Source organism: Eumetopias jubatus, unplaced genomic scaffold (genome assembly GCF_037043125.1).
Source record: "Eumetopias jubatus isolate StellerSeaLion01/CBP00866 unplaced genomic scaffold, mEumJub1_p1.0 scaffold_13, whole genome shotgun sequence".
Lineage (NCBI taxonomy): Eukaryota > Metazoa > Chordata > Mammalia > Carnivora > Otariidae > Eumetopias > Eumetopias jubatus.
The window spans coordinates 74,907,546-74,926,116 of NW_028274819.1; the positions used below are offsets into that span (position 1 = coordinate 74,907,546).

The window sequence follows — 18,571 nt, forward strand, 5'->3', positions numbered from 1 at the left end:
AGGTCTGGGGCCCAGGCCGTGCAGTCCTCTCCGTCGGCCATGCTGGGCCTATGGGATTCATCCAAGCGCAGGAAGAGGTCACGGACAGGTGTGAACAAGGAGTGAAATGATATGATGAGCTTTAAAGGTCACCCTGAGGCCAAAGTGACAAGCAGAATGAAGGCGAAGTGGACGCAGGCAAGCAGTTCAAAAGCCTTTGCAGGAACCCAGGCAGCTACTGGTGTCATTGGACGTGGGGGATGGACACGGAGGGCAGCAGGTGAATTCAAGATCTACTTTAGGAGCATCGCAAGGACTTGGGGATCTGGAGGAAGAGGAAGGTGAGTGTTAACAGAGGACTCTCCAGCTTCTGGCTTGAAACAGTGAGTTAACAGCTGTGCACCCTAATCAGATGCAGAGGAAGGTCTCTCTCCCTCAAGAGAAGACCAGAGAAGACAGCCTATTTTAGGAAAACAATGACTCACTGAAATCACATCCTGCTCTTAAGTTAATATGCCTCCTTCTGGACTAGAACCTGGTTTCCTATCATGATGGGTCTATTTCCAATTCCCCATCAAAGGACAAATCAAAATGTCATTTAACAATCTGCTTTCTAATTAAAATTTGAGCCATTTTTTAAAAATCACATTTAACTACACAGTTCCACATGGCAATAAAGCACCGTGCTCTGCTGCCTTGATAAATAGAAGTATTTACAATTATTTAAAGGAGAAGGGAGAGAAAAACCATCATTAGAAGCAGCTAGATTAAACCCGTTAGTGCCTTTCAGTAGAGTAAGACAGTGCGGTATTAACGTAAACTAATTAAATTTCCTGCATTTAAATAAGCCCTAACAAAAAGAAAACTTAGAAGATTGACTGGAAGGCCCTGGAAGTAAGAAAACGACTTTTTCAAGAAAGCTGGGGTGGGGGTAACACCAAGGTCAGGTTGCATCCCCCCTCTTTTTTTTTTAAGATTTTATTTATTTATTTGATAGAGATAGAGGGAGAGCACAAGCAGGTGGAGTGGCAAGCAGAGGGAGAGGGAGAAGCAGACTCCCCGCTGAGGAAGGAGCCCGACGTGGGGCTCTATCCCAGGACCCTGGGATCATGACCTGAGCCGAAGGCAGTCCCTTAACCGACTGAGCCACCCAGGCGCCCCTCCTCCTTTTTTTAAAAAGGTTTTATGTATTCATCTGACAGAGAGAGCTTGAGAAAGCACAAGGGCACAAGTGGGGTAGTGGCAGGCAGAGGGGAGAGCAGACTCCCCATTGAGCAGAGAGCCTGATGGGGAGGCTTGATCCCAGTGTTACAGAACCTGGACTGGATCGCCCGACAGAAGAACCAAGCGGCACTTGGAGATCTTGGAAGATAGGAGGTTTATTTAGCGCCCGTGGGCTCAGAGGAGAGTGATCTCCAAAGATCTGAGCTCCCAGCACAAAAGGGGCAATTTATACACTTTTACTTCCCTATATGTGGCACTTTCACTGCAGGGCAGCAGGCGGGGCAGGAGGGAAAACCCGGAACGGCTCTGCAGCCGGGACTGGGATTCCCTTGCTGGCTTGGTTGGCCCCCTTAGAACACAGATTTCCCTTATCATTCCCCCCTTTGATGCCCCTTTAAACACCTAGTTTAGAGGGCATCATTTTTATTCTCTAAGGGGCGATAGTGAGTAAGGAGCAACTGGAGTCTGATCTTAGCCATTTGAGCAGTGATAAACCTAGTAAGGGCATTAAAAATACAAGGACCAAATGCTACTGTGAGGAGGAACATTAGGAGGGGGGCCAAGAAGGGGGGCGATCCAAGGGAACCATTGTAAGAGGGAATCCCACCAAGTCGTCTGCTGGAGTGCTTCCCACCCGTGATTTACTCACTCCTATAACTGGGTCAGTTTCTTGGACCACCCCCGACTCACTAGCATAGAAACAACATTCCTCCTGTAAGAAGCGGCAGAGCCCCACCCCCCACCGCATGGCTGTGAGTAAGTCAAGCCCAAGCCTGTTTTGGAGGACCACTGAGGCCAGTGAATCGAGCTGGCGCTGCAGGGTCAGGGCTGACTGAGTGAGGGCGGAAAAGTCCACCATGAGTTGTTGAGTTAACCCCTGATACCGAACCTGGAACATCCCGACGCCATTGACACCGAGGGCAATACCTGATGTGGCCAGCAGGCTCACGATAGGAGGGATGACTGCGGGGGAGCATTGGGGGCGGCTAGGAGGTCTCCATACATATGAGTGGGGTATCCCTCCCGGGGAGAACTGGAAGATCGGGTAAGAGACTGACAAGCGTGCATGATTGATTGTGCGGGGTGATGCAGATGTATACACCTTGATCACAAGCCAGAAAAGTGTTGTTAGGCGCACAGACCTGACGTGGCCCGTGACAGGACAGAAAGAGTTTCCATACAGCGGGACTGGAGCCAGAAAGGGATAATCTGAGGTCCCCGGTGCCGAGGTGGGAGCGACATGATGGACTGGTTGAGGATGACACCTAGGTATTGGGCGGGACGGGGCTTCAAACAGATCCAGCAGTCAGATGCTACGGGTGGATTTGAGTGGTTAAGTGCTTGGTGGGAGGAGTTAATCATACTTAACAGTTGCCCTATAGATGCTAGCTGCGTGTGGATGGGGCACCCAGGGATACGCGGGATATGCCAGGGTGAGTTATTTTCTCTCCGACTCTGGGGGTTGACTGCAAGGCTTGAGGCGAACACGGACTTAATCATAAACCTGGCCATAGGGTCGGTCCCTATAGAGTGATACTGGCCCAACAGGAGAGTGATTCCTGTGGCCCATGAGGTGGCACTGGGTTCTAAGACTGAGAGGGTGAGCGGTATACAGTGATTGTTAGAGCAAGAGGATGGGGTGGTGTTGCGTGACAAGGAAATCCAGATGTCACTGCGCTGTTTGAGGTGCCACCACCTGGTGGACCATCGTTCCATTGCCGGCCAAGTCGCCACCCATGACTCATATCCCCAGGCTTGCGAGCAGAACTGAGGGCAGGTGTTTGGCTGTAGATATCTACCAGCTGGTAACCTGAGTGAGGGCCACGGCAGGAACACCGTCTATAAGGCTCCCAGGAGGTATCAAGAAGCTGGCATCCCTCAAAATGGAGGTGAACCTTTGGTGAGTGCCCATCCCAGGTGGAAGAAGTCAGTGGGGGCGCTGGTGCAGGATTGAGGGGGATAAGCTGGTAAGTTCATTTGCCAATAATGGTGATATGAGAGTTTGCCCCCCTTGCCTGGCTGGGCAGCTAGGGACAGTGAGGAGGAACAGCATACCAGGTAGCAGAAAACCGGAACTGACTGGGGCCAGGAAAACCATGGTGACATGCGCTCAGGAGTAGACAGCAGAGGGCCAATAAAAGCAGGGTCTACAACCTTAGGTAGAGAGAGCCATTGTGGCTAACCTGTCAGCAGATGAAACCTGTGGACAAGTGAGTGCAGTAATACACCCTAGGGACACTCAATAAGCAATGGCAATAGTAAGCCTCTGGGGCAAAGTCCAGTCAGGAGGGGCAACAGTGTAGAGTCCGACTCCCAAGAGGAGGAAAATCATGAGAGCCAGGGACCATGGTGGACAGGTGTCCATCAGTCGGTGGGGTCTCATCGAAGGTGAAGCCAGAGCGAGTTCATGAGGTCTGGCTGGACTCTCCACTAATGCGGCTTCTCATCCGAATGATGAGCTTTCTTCACTCTGGAGTGGCGGACCCAGGGGGTGACACCTGAGACCTTGAGGGCAGTAGGGGTGGTAGAACAACAGTGTGGGGCCCTATCCACTGCGGTTTGAGGGGGTCTTTCTTCCAATCTTTCACCCAAACTGAGTGCCCTGTCTGGAAGGAGTGTACCTGAGAGCCTAAGGAGACTGGGGCCCTCTCTCAATGGTGTACTTTTGTAATTTATTTAGGGTGGCCCCCAGGGACTGAAGCTGCTCAAAAGGAGCAGCTTTCTTTTATTTTTTTAGAGTTTTTGTTTTTAATTATACACCCAGTGCTCCATGCAGTACGTGCCCTCCTCAATACCCAGCACCAGGCTAACCCATCCCTCCACCCCCCTCCCCTCTAGAACCCTCAGTTTGTTTCTCAGAGTCCATAGTCTCTCATGGTTCCTCTCCCCCTTCGATTTCTCCCCCTTCATTCTTTATTTCTTTATCTCCAACCTGATGTAAGTTTCCTGGAAGGCTCCCCAAGCATGGGGGAGGCCGTCCATATATTAATTCAAAAGGGGAGAAACCCAGTGTCCCAGGTGTGCAGCAAGCACACAGGAGAGCTAGGGGTAGCAGATCCAGCCATGGGAGGTTAGTCTCCTGACTTTGCTAAGGTTCCCTTGAGGGTGCGATTCATTCGCTCTACTTTCCCTGAACTTTGGGGCCGGTAAGCGGTGTGGAGTCTCCAAGTGATGTTTAGAGATTTGGTCAAGACCTGTACAATGTCTGCCACAAATGCAGGTCCATTGTCACTATGGATTGTTAATGGCAGACCGAACCAGGGCACGATCTCCCGCAAGAGGACTTTAGCTACTTCCCGGCTTTGCTCCGTCCTGGTCAGGAAGGCTTCCACCCACTCAGAGTATGTGCACACTATTACTAGAAGATATCTGAAGCCCCTGCTCGGCTGCACATCTGTGAAGTCTAACTCTAGATCTTCGAAGGGGGTTGCTCCCACCCTCTGGACACCTGGCAGGGGCCGTGGTGCAGACCGAGCATTATTTTTAGCACATGTTATGCACCGTTCACTTGTTGCTCGGCACAGTGCTGGCAGCTGACTGATGTAGTTGTGCTTCTTGAGAAGGGCCTCTATGCAGTTTTTCCCAGATGAGTGAGTTGGTGATGTTCCTTGACTAGATGCCCTCCAGTTGCTATTGGAACAAAGATGTGCCCATTTGGCATCATCCACCATCCCTTTTCAGTCAGGGTGGCTCCCTCAGCCATGGCCCATTCTCTTCCTCTTTAGTGTAATTGGGTGGAAGGACTTCTTCCGGGGGTGTCAGGGCCATGGTGAGGGAAGGGGCTCTGTCCATGTCCTCACTGGCTGTGGTCTTGGCTGCCTCATCTGCCAGACAATTTCCCCGCGCTACGGGGTCATCTCCTTTCTGGTGTCCCTTACAGTGCAGGATTGCTACTTCCTTTGGAAGCCAGACAGCTTCAAGGAATCTCACTATCTCCTCCTTGTTCTTGATAACTTTTCCTGCTGTAGTTAGGAGGCCCCTTTCCTTGTAGATGGCTCCAAGTATATGTACAGTAGCAAAGGCGCACCGAGAGTCAGTATAGATGTTGACTCACTTGCCTTCACCAAGTGTGAGGGCTCGGACTAAGGCATATAATTCAGCCTGTTGGGCTGACTGTCCAGCTGATAATGCCTTAGCTTCTAGGACTTCAGTGGTTGTGGTTACTGCATAACCCACTTTTTGAGCACCCTTTTGTAGGTAACTGCTGCCATCGCTGAACAGCGTGAGCTCTGGATTCTTTACTGCTTGATCCTGCAGATCTGGACGGCTCGTGTAGACTTCATCAGTCACCTCGGAGCAGTCATGGTCTGGTTCCCCCTCTTCCATGGGGAGAAAGTTTGCTGGATTTAATGTCCTTACTGTTTCGAGGGTGACCCGTGGGTTTTCACAGAGGAGCCCTTGGTATTGTGCTAGCTGAGAGCTGGAAAGGAAGCGGTGTTCCTGTGCGTTCATGAGGGACACAACTGCATGAGGGACCTTGACATAAGTTCTTGCCCCAGGGTGAGTTTGTCCGCCTCCTTGATGAGTAGGACTGTGGCTGCCAGCACCCTCAGGCACAGCGGCCATCCCGCTGCCATGGGGTCCAGCTTCTTTGACAGATATGCAACTGGCTGTTGTCAGGGCCAAACAGTCTGGGTGAGTACTCCAAGCGCTATTTTTTCCTTTTCATGCACAAAGACATTGAAGGGTTTTTCTACATCTGGTAGGCCCAGGGCTGGAGCCCACCCCAGGGCGGTCTTTATCTCTGTGAAAGCGGCTTCTGCTTCCTTGGTCCAGGCAGGGAGTTCTCGATCGGTCCCCCTAAGAGATCATAAAGGGGTCTTGCTATTGCCGAGAACCCAGGGATCCAGATGTGGCAGAATCCTGCAGCCCCCAGGAATTCTTGTAGGCCCCTTTTTGTCTGGGGCTATGGCAGGGAGATGTTGACCCTTTTCCTCTCTGGCCCTAGTTCTCTATTCCCTTGGGTGAGGAGGAAACCAAGGTATCGGACCTGTTGTTGGCAGAGCGTGCCTTCTTCCATGAGGCTCGGTATCCCGAGTCTGCCAGGACCTGTAGGAGGGCCTTTGTGCCTTTTGTGCAGCCTTCTTGTGTGTCACTGGCGAGGAGGAGGTCATCCACATACTGGAGGAGGGTGCATTGTGTGGCCTCTCTTGGGAAGCTGGCGAGGTCCGCGGCCAGCCCGGAGTTTTTAAACCCCTGCGGGAGGCGTGTCCAGGTCAGTTGCATCTGGTGCCCTGTATCAGGTTCAGTCCATTCAGAGGCAAACAGTGGCTGGCTCTGGGGAGCTAAGCGGAAGCAGAAGAAGGCATCCTTCAAATCTAGGCAAGTGAACCATCTGGCCGACCCTGGGATTTGGCCGAGGAGGGTGTATGGATTCGGGACCACTGGGTGCAGAGAGATGGTCACCTTGTTGATGGCCTGCAGGTCTTGAACTGGTCGGTATCCCCCTCCTAGCTTCTTGACTGGCAGGAGTAGGGTATTCCAGGCCCACTGGCACTCGACTAGAATACCTGTTTCTTTGAGTTTGGTCAGATGTTCTTGGATGCTGATCTTAGCTTCTTGTGGAAGGGGGTATTGCCTTTGCCTCTGAGGTTGGGCTACTGGGATCAGTTCAACAATGATAGGGGCCTGATTCCAGTCCAGTTCAGGTGGGTTGTCTTCAGCCCATACTGAAGGGAAGGCAAGTCTGAACTCTGGCGGGCTGGTCGGTTGGGCCTGGGCACAGAATAGCCTCCATTCTTCTTCCCTCGGTGTGGTAATTGCTAGTACCAGAGACCCCGTCTCCTCTGGCCTTGGGTTCAACCAGAGGCTAGTATGTCCAGTGGGCTCAAAGGTTATCTGAGCCCCAAGCTTGGAGAGTATGTCTCGGCCCAGGAGAGGGATGGGGCAATCAGGCAGATAAAGGAATTCATGTCGGACCTTGTGGCCCCCGAGTTCGCACTGGTGAGCCTGGCAAAAGGGCTGCTGTATCATCCAAGCCCTGGTGGCCCCAAGGATGGTCGCAGTCCTTTTGCTGAAAGGGGCCACTGGGGAGGTGACAATAGAGTGCTTGGCCCCAGTATCAACCATAAAAGTCACTGGTTGGTCCCCTACTTTCATTCTGTGTGGGCTCACGGGGGCCAAGGAGGAAAGAGCCTGGTCCCCCTCAGTCTGAGTCTGTTCCCGCAAGGCCTATGAGGTCCTCCTCTCGGGGTTCTTCCTTGTAGCGGCTGGGCTTCTGAGCCTTTCCCTGGCTGGGACATTCGTTTTTCCAATGCCCTTTCTCCTTACAGCAGGCACATTGATCCCTTGCCAAGGGGGTTCTGGGTTTCCCCCCTTTCGGTGGTTGGGGTCTCCCTGTCTTTGTGTTGTCCTTTTCTTTCAGGGTGGCGGCCAGGAGGCTGACTTTCTTTTTCATCTTTTTGTCGGCTTCCCATTTGGCTGTGACCTCCCTGTTCATGGAGACCTTATTGGCAATGTCTATTAGTTGGGGGATGTTCAACCTGGCGAAACCCTCTAGTTTCTGAAGTTTTCTAATGTCTGGGTGGCCTGAGCCACGAAGGAGGTGCTTACCATCTGCTGGCTTTCCTGTGCCTCGGGGTCAAATGGAGTGTATATCCTGTAGACTTTACATAATCTCTCGTAGTAGTCCCCGGGGGACTCCCCTGGTTGTTGAGTGACCGAAGATACTTTAGTCATGTTCATGGGTTTCTTAGCTCCTGCCCGGATTCCCTGGAGAAGGGCCTCCTGGTATCGGCAGACGTGGACCTGTCCCTCATCCGTGGTAAAGTCCCATGCTGGGCGCTCCTTGGGTGCGGCCGTATTAGCCCAGGCAGCAGGGTCGATGACTCCCGCTGGTGCGTGCTCTTCTAGGTATTGCCGTGTTCCTCTCATTATTCTCCTCATCTCTTCTGTGTTAAACAGGTTGTGGAGTAACTGTTGGCAGTTTTCCCAGGTTGGACGATGAGTCTGGAAGAGGGATTCCATGAGGTCTACCATGGCCTGTGGTTTTTCAGAGTAGGATGGAGTGTTATGTTTCCAGTTGAGGAGGTTGGTGGTGGAGAAGGGCTGATAATACATCATGGAATGGCCGGGTTGGACCGTCCCATCTTCATCGTGCCTCTTGGGTTCCCGCGTCTCTCATACCAGCATTTGGAGGGCCCGGCCTGGGGCGCAGCCTGGCTGCTGGTCCTGGAGAAAGTGGATCCTTTGGGCCTGGGGGCGCCGGTGGATCCTCTGGGCCTGGGAGCACCAGTGAAACCGCCGGCGGTGGAGTGCCTGGAGCTGAAGGGCCAGGTATAGATGGTCTTGGGGGTGTGTACGGTCGGGGCAGGATCGGTTCGTCCTTGGGATTTCCGGCTAGGATTTGTGAAGACTGGGGCTTTTGCTGATCTTCCTTAGGTCACTTAGATGAGGCGATTAAGACCTTGGCCTGTCCCTGCCTATTGCAAGTGAATCACACCCAGGGGGGAAGGGTCTGGGCAATTCCTAGCCAGGAGTCAATGTACGGAAACCGGTCAGGGTGTCCTCGTTCTCCTGTTATGACTCGCCATACTCGATGAATTGTTGGGACATCCAATGTCCCTTCTGAAGGCCACCCGACATTAAAGGTGGGCCATTCCAATTCACATAGGGTTCTCAATTTGCCGGGGTTTATCCTGACTCCATAGTCTCCCGAAAACCCCTTCTTGAAATTTTTGATCATGGTCTCTAGAACCACAGTGTTTATTCTGCCCTGACCCCATGGTGATGTTCCCATGTGCAATGACGCAGAGACAGACAAGGGACGGGGGGTGCCTCCCATGATGAGGAGACCAATCAGATGCCCATCTGGCCATGTCCTGAAGGAGCTTAGGTGAGGTTTAGCCATAGCGGTCTCAGCGTTGTGACTTATGATTGGAAACTATTTTGATGCCGCTATAGACTGTATGGCGTTCACCACAGAATCACAGATGGGCCCACTCAGACTCTGTAGGCTTCTGGGGACCTTAAGGGTGCCTGCCCGGGGAGTCACAGAATCAGTCCACTTGAGCAAGCCAGGTCAGACTGCACATTCACTCACATATTCACACTCCAGAAGTTATTACATTCCCTCCCTGGGAATCTCTACCTGTGAGACCTCTAAGAGGTCTCTGGAAGTGATCAGGCTCCCCTTCCACCCCAATGCGGATGGGCCTGTCTGGGTCCTGGGGCCCCAAGCCTTACTAGAATCTGACGTCGGGACCAGGTCCTCACCTGCCAAGTCTCGAGTCTGGCGGGAACAGTGGAATGGGGCCAGCCCGAGGCGACCGGGGCGGGAGACTGCTGAAAATTAGGCAGGGCATGCCTTCTCCCTTACTATCCGGTCCCTCGTTCTGTCACTGCCACCGATGCCCCCAAACCGGTGGCAACAATGGGCCAGCAGGGCTGGGTTTCCCGGTTGGGGAACCAAATGTTACGGAATCTGGACTGGATGGCCCGACAACTGGTAGTCGGAGATCTTGGAGGATAGGAGGTTAATTTAATGCCAGTGGGCTCAGAGGAGAGTGGTCTCCAAAGGTCTGAGGCCCCAGCACAAACAAAGGGGATAATTTATACACTTTTATTTCCATATATGTGGCACTTTCACCGCAGGGCGGCAGGCGGGGCAGGAGGGAAAACCCAGAACGGCCCTGGGGCTGGGACTGGAATTCCCTTGCGGCTTGGTTGGCTCCCTTAGAACACAGATTTCCCTTATCACCAGGTCCCTGAGATCATGACCTGAGCTGAAGGCAGATGCTTAACCGACTGAGCCACCCAAGTGCCCCCAGGCTGCATCTCTTAACAGAAGGTTAAGGTCAAGGGTCCTCTCTCTGGAGGGAACATAGGGGGTGGGTAGGAGACAGGGCCCCAGGTTTTGTGATGGCAGCAGTGGCTTCCAAGGAGAAGGACCAAGATGATGTGGGGGAGAAAAAAGCTGAACTCCATTCACGCTGGTGACATGACCTCAAGTAAGACATCTAATTGCTCTGAGCCTGACTGCCTGTTTTCTAGGATTGGCAGGAGAATGAACACAAGCTGGTGATGTGTGTAGAAGCATCCTGCAAAGGTGGACAAAATGCAAAGGTAAGAGACACCTACTGGTTACTGGGAGGTAGGAAAGGTTACAAGGACTCTCAGGGGATGGTGACCAACGAAACTGGGAAGATCAGTAAGAAACTTCTTTGGGATATTTAGCGGTGCAGTACACAGTTTGAGAAAAGGAACCTTTTCTCAAAAGCAAAAAGGTTTGGAGTAGGGAGGTGGGTGAAGATGCAGGGGTCTGTTGACTGGAGCAGCTCAGAAGATCATGCAGATGGATGGAGAAGGGGGTCTGCCATCCAGCAGACAGGAGGGGCCACAACCACAGTGTGACCAAAACCCCACCTCCCACAACGCCCATTCAACTCCAGCCACGGGGAGGCCATGCTCCCAGTCACTGCTGTTCTGACTTGCCTGTCACCTCCCTTCCCTTTCAGTTGCTGGATTATTGCTCTTAACATGGGCCCATATTGCCCATAAAAAAATAAAAGTCAGATAGAAAAGCCTTGCTATTAGCTTCATTTCACCAACAGCCCAAATATAAAGGACAGAGATTGGCAATTTCTGATGAATGCTTAAAGACCAGAATCGATTTGAGAATGATAGTAAATGGCAGAGTGCTAGAAGGACAAAGTGAACTCATACAGGAGCTGACTGTCTAGTGGGGAAGACTGATGCTCTGTTCATCCAATACATGTTTATGGAGCATCCAGGCACATTCAGATACGCCCTAGAGGAGCTTATTACGGAAAACATGTAAACAGGCAACTACAATCAAGTGTGGAAATACCATGATGGTGATGGGGGAAGGTTCACAGAGAAGGAGCCTTGGCAGAAGAACGACCGGGGGTGGGGCATCATGTCAAGCTCATTACGATACATGTCAGTGAGAAGGAGATAGTATTACAGAGCTTCCAAAGCAGGAAAAGTCACTATCGGCCAGGAGGGAATAAAAAGGCTGGATTTCCAGGACATCTGGGTGGCTCAGTCGGTGAAGCTTCCAACTCTTGATTTCGGCTCAAGCCATGGTCTTAAGTAAGGGACGGGCAAGGCAAGGGAGGGACAGACAGGTAGAGGGCCATGTGACCAGGCTCACAGAAATCCCAGATGTGGAGAAATATTATAGACAAGATATTAACCAGAGAGAAGGGAACATTAACAAATCTGCCTTGTTTGTTCTAAATATAGACGAGATATTTTCCTAATATTTACAAATCTACCTTGTTTGTCTTAAATGTTTTAGACAAAATATTTACCAAGTTCCCTTGTCAGTTTTCTCTAAAAGACCCACCATAAAAGCCCTCAGTGGCAACCTGTTCGGGACCCCTCTCACTCTAGAGAGCTCCTTTCCTTTCCTTTCTGTTCTCACCTTCACTTAATCAACTTTCACTTCACTTCACTCTTTTGCCCGTGAGACAAGAACCCTGCAACAGTCTCAGGGTCATGAGATGGAGCCAAGCCCTGGGTCTGGCTCCTCACTCAGCGGGGAGTCATCCTACCTCTGCCCCCCACCCCTCACACTCTCTAAATAAATTAAATCTTTAAAAAACAAATATATAAAAGGCTTCATTTCCAGGGAAGTAAAGACCTTCAGGGATCTACAGGAACCTGGCCAGGCAGAGAGGAGGGGAAAAGAGTACATACAGGACTGGGCATGTTTGAAGAATGCCGGAAACAGTAATCTCACCTCAAACACTGGCTTCCCTTTGAAGAAATTTTAATAGGTACAAATTTACTTCCATTTACCTTTTCTTCAACTTCAAGAACTGCAGTTTCAGTACTTCAGCCAACTGATTTCCAGTAAAGGTGACTTGAGTTACTCCTGTTGAGAAATCAGAATAAGGTGTAATAGGTTTTGGGGAACTACCCCTCCCCAGACCCCTTTTTTGGGGACACTCCCCCCAGTCCATACAGAGCGGGCAGTCCCATGGCTTCCCTCCCCAAACTGGTTAGCTTGGAGATGGATAGTGCCTCCCTCTGAACCTCCCTCATTTGAGGATGAAGACGGGCAAACTTAGGCAAGCAGTGGTGGGCTCTTATTCAGAGAAAGACACACACACACACACACACACACACACACACAGAGGAGGTGAGCAGGACCATGCACTGTACAATCGCTGAATTAAGGGGCCTTCCCACTCCACTTCCCAGTAGACTGGTCAAGCTTTGCTCCCTGCATTCCTGAGATTCCTACAACAAACCCTCTGCTAAGTGAGCTGGCCCAAGAGCACTGTGGTTCCTTGCAACCAAGAGTCACTGACTTAATAAGAGATCCAGGGTTGGGACTAGAAAAAGAGCAGAAGTAGAGGGTGAAGAAAGAGAGGCTTCTGGAACAAAGCCTTGGGAAAAATAAAAGAAGATGGGAGAAAGTGACCCGGGGCCTCTCAACGACTGTCCCATAACAGCTGAGAGAGAAGGATAGGAGGCATGTGTGAGACCCAGAGGGTAGACCCAACAGGTAATTCCTAAAATCCCAACAGTATTAGACATTAAGATGGAGGCCGAGATATTGGGGGGAAGGGGCTCTTCATACGGGCATCATCCATAACAAAACAAAGCAAATAGGAATTTCATTGAAAATACAAAGGTACGAGACTCTGAAAAGTATCTATAGCAAACAGGGAATAATTAACTATATACTGCCCATCTCCAGTAAAATAAGAAGTGTAATAATTTGAAGATTGATTTACTGTGGGGGTTTTTTTCTGTCTAAAACAATAAACATTTTATTTATTCATGGTTTGGTGGGTCAACAATTAGTGCTGGGCTCAGCCAGGTGGTTTTTCTCTGGTCTTGCCTGGTTAACATATGTGGCTACAGTCATCTGGTGGCTCATCTTGGGCTGGGTGGTAGACCAGATGACTTAGCTGACATACTAGTGACTGACAAGGCTGTTTGTGCTGCTTGTGGTCTATTTTAGTAAATGTACACTTTTTTTTTACTGAGAGCTTCAGCGATGTATGCCTACCATCCTCTTGCCATATTTTTCCATTGGTTCTTGAGTTGGTCAACCATGAACTCACCCACTGTAGGGCTTCATGAAACTAACCTCTTCAAGCCCCCCTACCAGGCAGCAATGATTTTGGTGAAGTTCAGAGATAAAGGTGTGTGAAAGGGAGGGGCAAGAGGCAGGGATGGAAAGGGGAAGGTTCCTCAGGAGCCCCAAATGCCGAGTGAAGCTGGATGGGCTTTATTCCAGCAGCATAAGAGTCAAGATGATTGTCATCGAATGCCATATTCTCTAAGAGTTCATTACCACTCAGAAAATGTAGAAAGGTAAAATTGGGCTACAGAGGGAAAGTATGACCCAAACCACAGAGACCAAAGCAGTCAGCTGGAAATGAAGTCAAGAGCAAGCCAGGACCTTCAGCCTTGACAGGATCCCTTGCCTGCTGCTGTTGGCTATCAGGCTTTATAGGAGTCCCCTGGCTTCTGGGCCTTCTAAGCAGCCCTGTGCTCCACGGGCTTTCACTCAGCAGGTCAGAGAATAGCCCCAGGGACACCAGCTGACCTGCAGGACAGGCTGAAGGGCAGCGCTCCAGTCTGCTCACTCCAGGCCTGGCCCCCAAGAGGCTGGTACCACCTCCAGTCTCTCCACTCTGAGCAGCAGAGGCACCTGCTCTAACCTCAGTCCTACTGCCTCCTCTCTGGGCCTCGGTCTCCTCATCCATAAAACAAGGGAGACTAGACCACTGGTACTCAAAGGTGGTCATCCACCCAACTCTTCACTGCTGGTTCACAACAAGATAAGCACAGAAATTAAGAGAAACTGAGAAGCTGTTATAGCATATAAGATTGCCACACAGCCCAGCATGCACGTGATCAGCAGAACAGTGCTGTTCTGTCCAACAAAGCATATGTGAGTTTCCTGTAGCTGCCATAACAAATTATCACAAGCTACGTGGCACAAAACAACACAAATCTATTCTCTCACAGTTCTCGGGTCCAGAGGCCTGAAATCATAGTGTAGGCAGGGGCCATGATCCCTGCAGAGGCTCTGGAGAAGGCGCGCCTTGCCTTTTCCAGCTATTGGCACTCCTTGGCTTATGGTCACATCTCTCCTCCACTTCACTGCCTTCTCTGTGCGTGTGACATCTCCCTCTTCCTCTCTCTTTAAGGACACTTGTGATGGCACTGAAGGCTCACCTGGATAATCCAAGATGATCTCACATCAAAATCCTTATCTTAATCACATCTAAAAGACCCTTTCTCTAAATAAGGTAACATTATTGGGACATGTCTTTGGGGCAACCATTTAGCCCACAATAACTGATATGGATATTGCCCAATTTTTATGTGATCAGTTGTACCTGGTATGCACTGTACATCCATATCAGAGCACCACTGGGGGGAAAAAGACCACTACCCTCTCTTTCACACAGCTAGGATCCCTGTTCTACCTCTGCAGTCCTGGAGCCTGGGCTGGACAAGATCAGACTGCAATGGGCACCCCCCAGGAAAGGTTAACAGGTGGTAGGGGTACAAAGAACAGGTGCAGACTTTCCTTCGGCCTGTCCCAAGCTGGTCTCCCACCTTCTTTGGCAGGCAATGGAGGTGCTGCCCCCCCTCACCCCATCCTTCTATCCCTCAAGCAGCCTTAGTTGTAAAGTAGTTAAATTGATCTGTTTTCTGTTCAAGTGTTTTCAGAGTTTTCAATGCTCAGAGTTTTCAACATCTGAGTTTGAGAACAGAAATAAGACTGTTCTACTAAAATCCTTGTATACCTAGCACTGTCCTGCCACTCACATGTCCTCTCTCCAGTACGCCTCCCTGTAACCTCAAAAACACTCAGGCTTCATAACAAAATGGAGAAAGCACTTGGAGACTGGACAAATCAAGGATATCATTTCATTTAAAATTTTCTTGCCTTGTGAGAATACACCTTGCCAAAGGAATCACTATGTTGAGTCATTTTGCTATGTTACATGTCAGCCTTAAAGGGCAGATGATGTCAAAAGTAGCTAAGAATGTTTAAAATAATAACACTCGATGCAGGTATGGCCACAGTAAAACAGACACTCTCATCATTCAGCTACTACTAGTAGGAGTTATATAACAGGCACAATCTTTCTGGAAAGCAATTTGGCAAATTCTTATTAAGTAGCTTACATCATACATACCCTTTGACACTGTAATTCCATTTTCAGAACCCGATATTAGAGAATGAATCATAAGTGGGGACAAAACTTAATGCTCAAAGGTATCCACAGCAGTGTTATCCATGAGATAAAAAACTGGAAATAAACTTAAAAGCCAACAAAAGGAAATGATGCAATAAATTATGGTATATTCACAAATACGGTTTTATGCAACCATTATAATGACATTTTACAAAGGATTTTTAATGAAAATAACAATTACAAAATAACAGCTAATCCTTACATGGGCCAGGCACTATCCTAAGCTTATTATTCCCACTTTACAGATCAGAAAATGGAGGCAGCAAGAGTTAAGACACTTGCCCAAAGTCATCCTGCTAGTAGGAGACAGCACTGGGGTTTGAGCCCACCCAGTCTGGCTCCAAATTCTACGCTCTTCAGTCCTGTGGCAGGCTAAAAATTGGCCCCAAAGACATCATGACCCAACCCTGAGACCTGTCCATGTTACCTTATACAGAAAATGGGTCTCTGCAGATGTGACTAAGATAAGCATCTTTAGAGTGCCTGAGTGGTGCAGTTAGCTAAGCATCCGACTCTTGGTTTCGGCTCAGGTCGTAATCTCACAGAGGTCAGATCAAGGCCCACAGGAGGCTCCATGCTCAGCGCAGAGTCGGCTTAAGACTCTCTGCCCTTCTCTGCCGCACAAGAGCATGCTCTCTCAAATAAATAAATAAATAAATCTTAAACAAAACTTAAAAAAAAGATAAAAATTTTAAGATGAAGAGATATCCTTGATTATCTGGGTGCACCCTAGAGGCCTCACATGTGTCCTCATGAGAGAGGCAGAGATCTCACACACACACACACACACACACACACACACACACGCACGCACGTGCACACGCTCATAAGAACAGAGGCAGATTTGGGAGAGATGAGGCCACATGCCAAGGAAGGCTAGCAGCCACTGGAAGCTAGTGGGGGACAAGGAGTGGCTTCTCCCTAGAGCCTCCAGAGAAAGCACAGCCGGGCCTATACCTTGATTGGAACTTCCGGTCTCCAGAACGGTGAGAAAATCAGTTTCTGTTGTTTTAAGCCTCCCCATGTGTGGAAATTTGTTACAGCAGCCCCCAGTAACTAACATAAGCACCTATGCTGCACTGCTGTCAGTGCAAGAGAAAATATTCTTGGGTGAAATAGGAAAAGTAGAAATCGAAATTTATACACAACGACCTTAATTATGCATACAAAAATGCATGCAAATACGACAAAATGGATTGTAGTGATTATCTCTGAGTACTAGGTAATTTTCAGCATTATGCCTTTTGGTATTTCTCCAGGTTTCTACAATTAGTGTGAATTACTTTTACAAAGGGAAGAAAATTATTTTTTTAAAAAATTAGCAACTCATGATATTCCCACAACTCTAACTCAATCACAGAAATTAGAAATCAAGAGGGCCAAAACTCCCCAAGAAGAAGATTTCTGAATTCAGTCTCAGAGCAACACCTGAAAAATCAGGCATCCAGATGCATGCCGTTCTCAAAGTGACTCCACTCAACCCTCGGCTTCTCTAAAAAGCCTATTAATTTTCAGACTCTGGCAGGAACATGATGTGGCTGAAAAAGTTTCAGGCTTTGAAACAAAAGAATAATTGGAACTGGTAAATGTTTTCCTGCCTGTCTATCCAGATGAGGGGGTGTGGGGAGAGGGGCAAAGGGAGATGTCTGCGCACTCCCAGAGCTCATCCAGCCCAGAGCGGTGCAGGCCACGTGCCAAGAACCAAAAGCACTGGTTAGCAAACATGTAAATGTTTGATTTCTCTGTAGGTGACTTCACAGAATGAAACATCAAATTAAACACTAGGTTAATCTTCTTAGCGAAGTCCTGACTCCAAGGCTATTCTGATACAAAACCCTCCCACTGTCATCTGTACAGGCCGGCAGAAGACCAAAGGCCAATTTTATCATAGTGACATCACGTCCTTTGATGAACTACATTCATGTAGAGTGTACTGCCATTCCCCTCGTCCACGTATGGGCACTACTAGATCAAAATAGAAGGTAGGGTGTGTTGTGTGTTTTGTTTTGAGTGGAAGAGAAGGGAAGATCACCGGTCCCCTCCAGAATGCGCCAGGTTGGAGCAGTGGGGCATGAAAAGCGAGTTATTAGGCTTTATTCAGCCCACCCTGTACAGTGCAGCGAGTTCGGGCACTGGGCTGATGAGACCACAGTGTGGTTTGTGCTTTAGCCTCAGATTTTTCAGAGCACAATTTTATTCCTTCTTTGCTCAGCCAATCGATACAGACACACACCTACTATGTGCAAAGCACTAAGTGGAGGTTGGCTGACATCCTGAAAGATCTTATCTCTGACACACTACCCTCTCAGATGAAGTGAGTGGGCAAATCACCCACAGCTTAATGATCTTCATCAGTTGTTTGGATCACAGGTAAATGGCAGTGACAAAGTGTTGCAAGGAATACCTAAACAGACCAGGCAGAGCCTTGAAATTGGGAAAAACAGAAAGCAAATGGTTTAGCACTGTGTACCTTCCTACTTACCACTGACATAACACTTGTAGTTTCGGGTGATCAGCTGATGCACACTTGAATCTCCCACTTGACCATCTACTCTATACAAATGGTTTATTAGCATTTTCTCCAAATCTTTTTTTTTTTTTTTGCTTGCTTTGCCTGCCTAAATCTACTAGCACCTAACCTTAGAGGGACTCATAAAATATCTGAGATGTAAATCCATGCACAACGACCTTAATTATGCATACAAAAATGCATGCAAATACGACAAAATGGATTGTTTTGGTAATGTTTCCTCATCTGTAAAAGTGGAAAAGCCAGACTACACAATTGTTTCCCAAAGGAGATCCCAAAAAACCTAATTCTATGAGATATACCAAGAAAAGGAGGTTCCCATGCCATTCAACTTAGGAAATACCACATTCTATAGCCTCCCACCCCCCTTCAAGATTCCCAGTGCACATTATACGGTGAAGGATCTTCCATTCAAAACCTGCTGAACATCTTCAAATCTAGTTAAGCACAGATGCCCCTCCTGCTTAACACTTACTGACATCACAGAGAAGCAATGTTCTAAGGAAATTCTGGAAAAATGCTAACCCAAACTCCTCATTGGTTCAAAAAACATGTCTTAAGCCCTTGCAATAATGATAGGATGACGATGAAAAGAGCCAACACTGAACGAGTTAGCATTTAATAGGTACAGTACTTAGGC

At 49.1% G+C, this 18,571-nt stretch overlaps 1 long non-coding RNA gene across 4 annotated transcripts in view; it reads right to left on the bottom strand.

The window, feature by feature from the left end:
- The window catches only part of LOC114221571 (uncharacterized), a 48,935-nt gene that overhangs the window by 18,503 nt on the left and 11,861 nt on the right, over positions 1-18,571 (bottom strand). For all 4 annotated transcript variants that reach the window (XR_003611763.2, XR_003611767.2, XR_003611762.2 and 1 more), the window contains exon 2: positions 11,968-12,043. This is a non-coding gene — a long non-coding RNA (uncharacterized LOC114221571). The remainder of the gene's footprint in view (positions 1-11,967; positions 12,044-18,571) is intronic.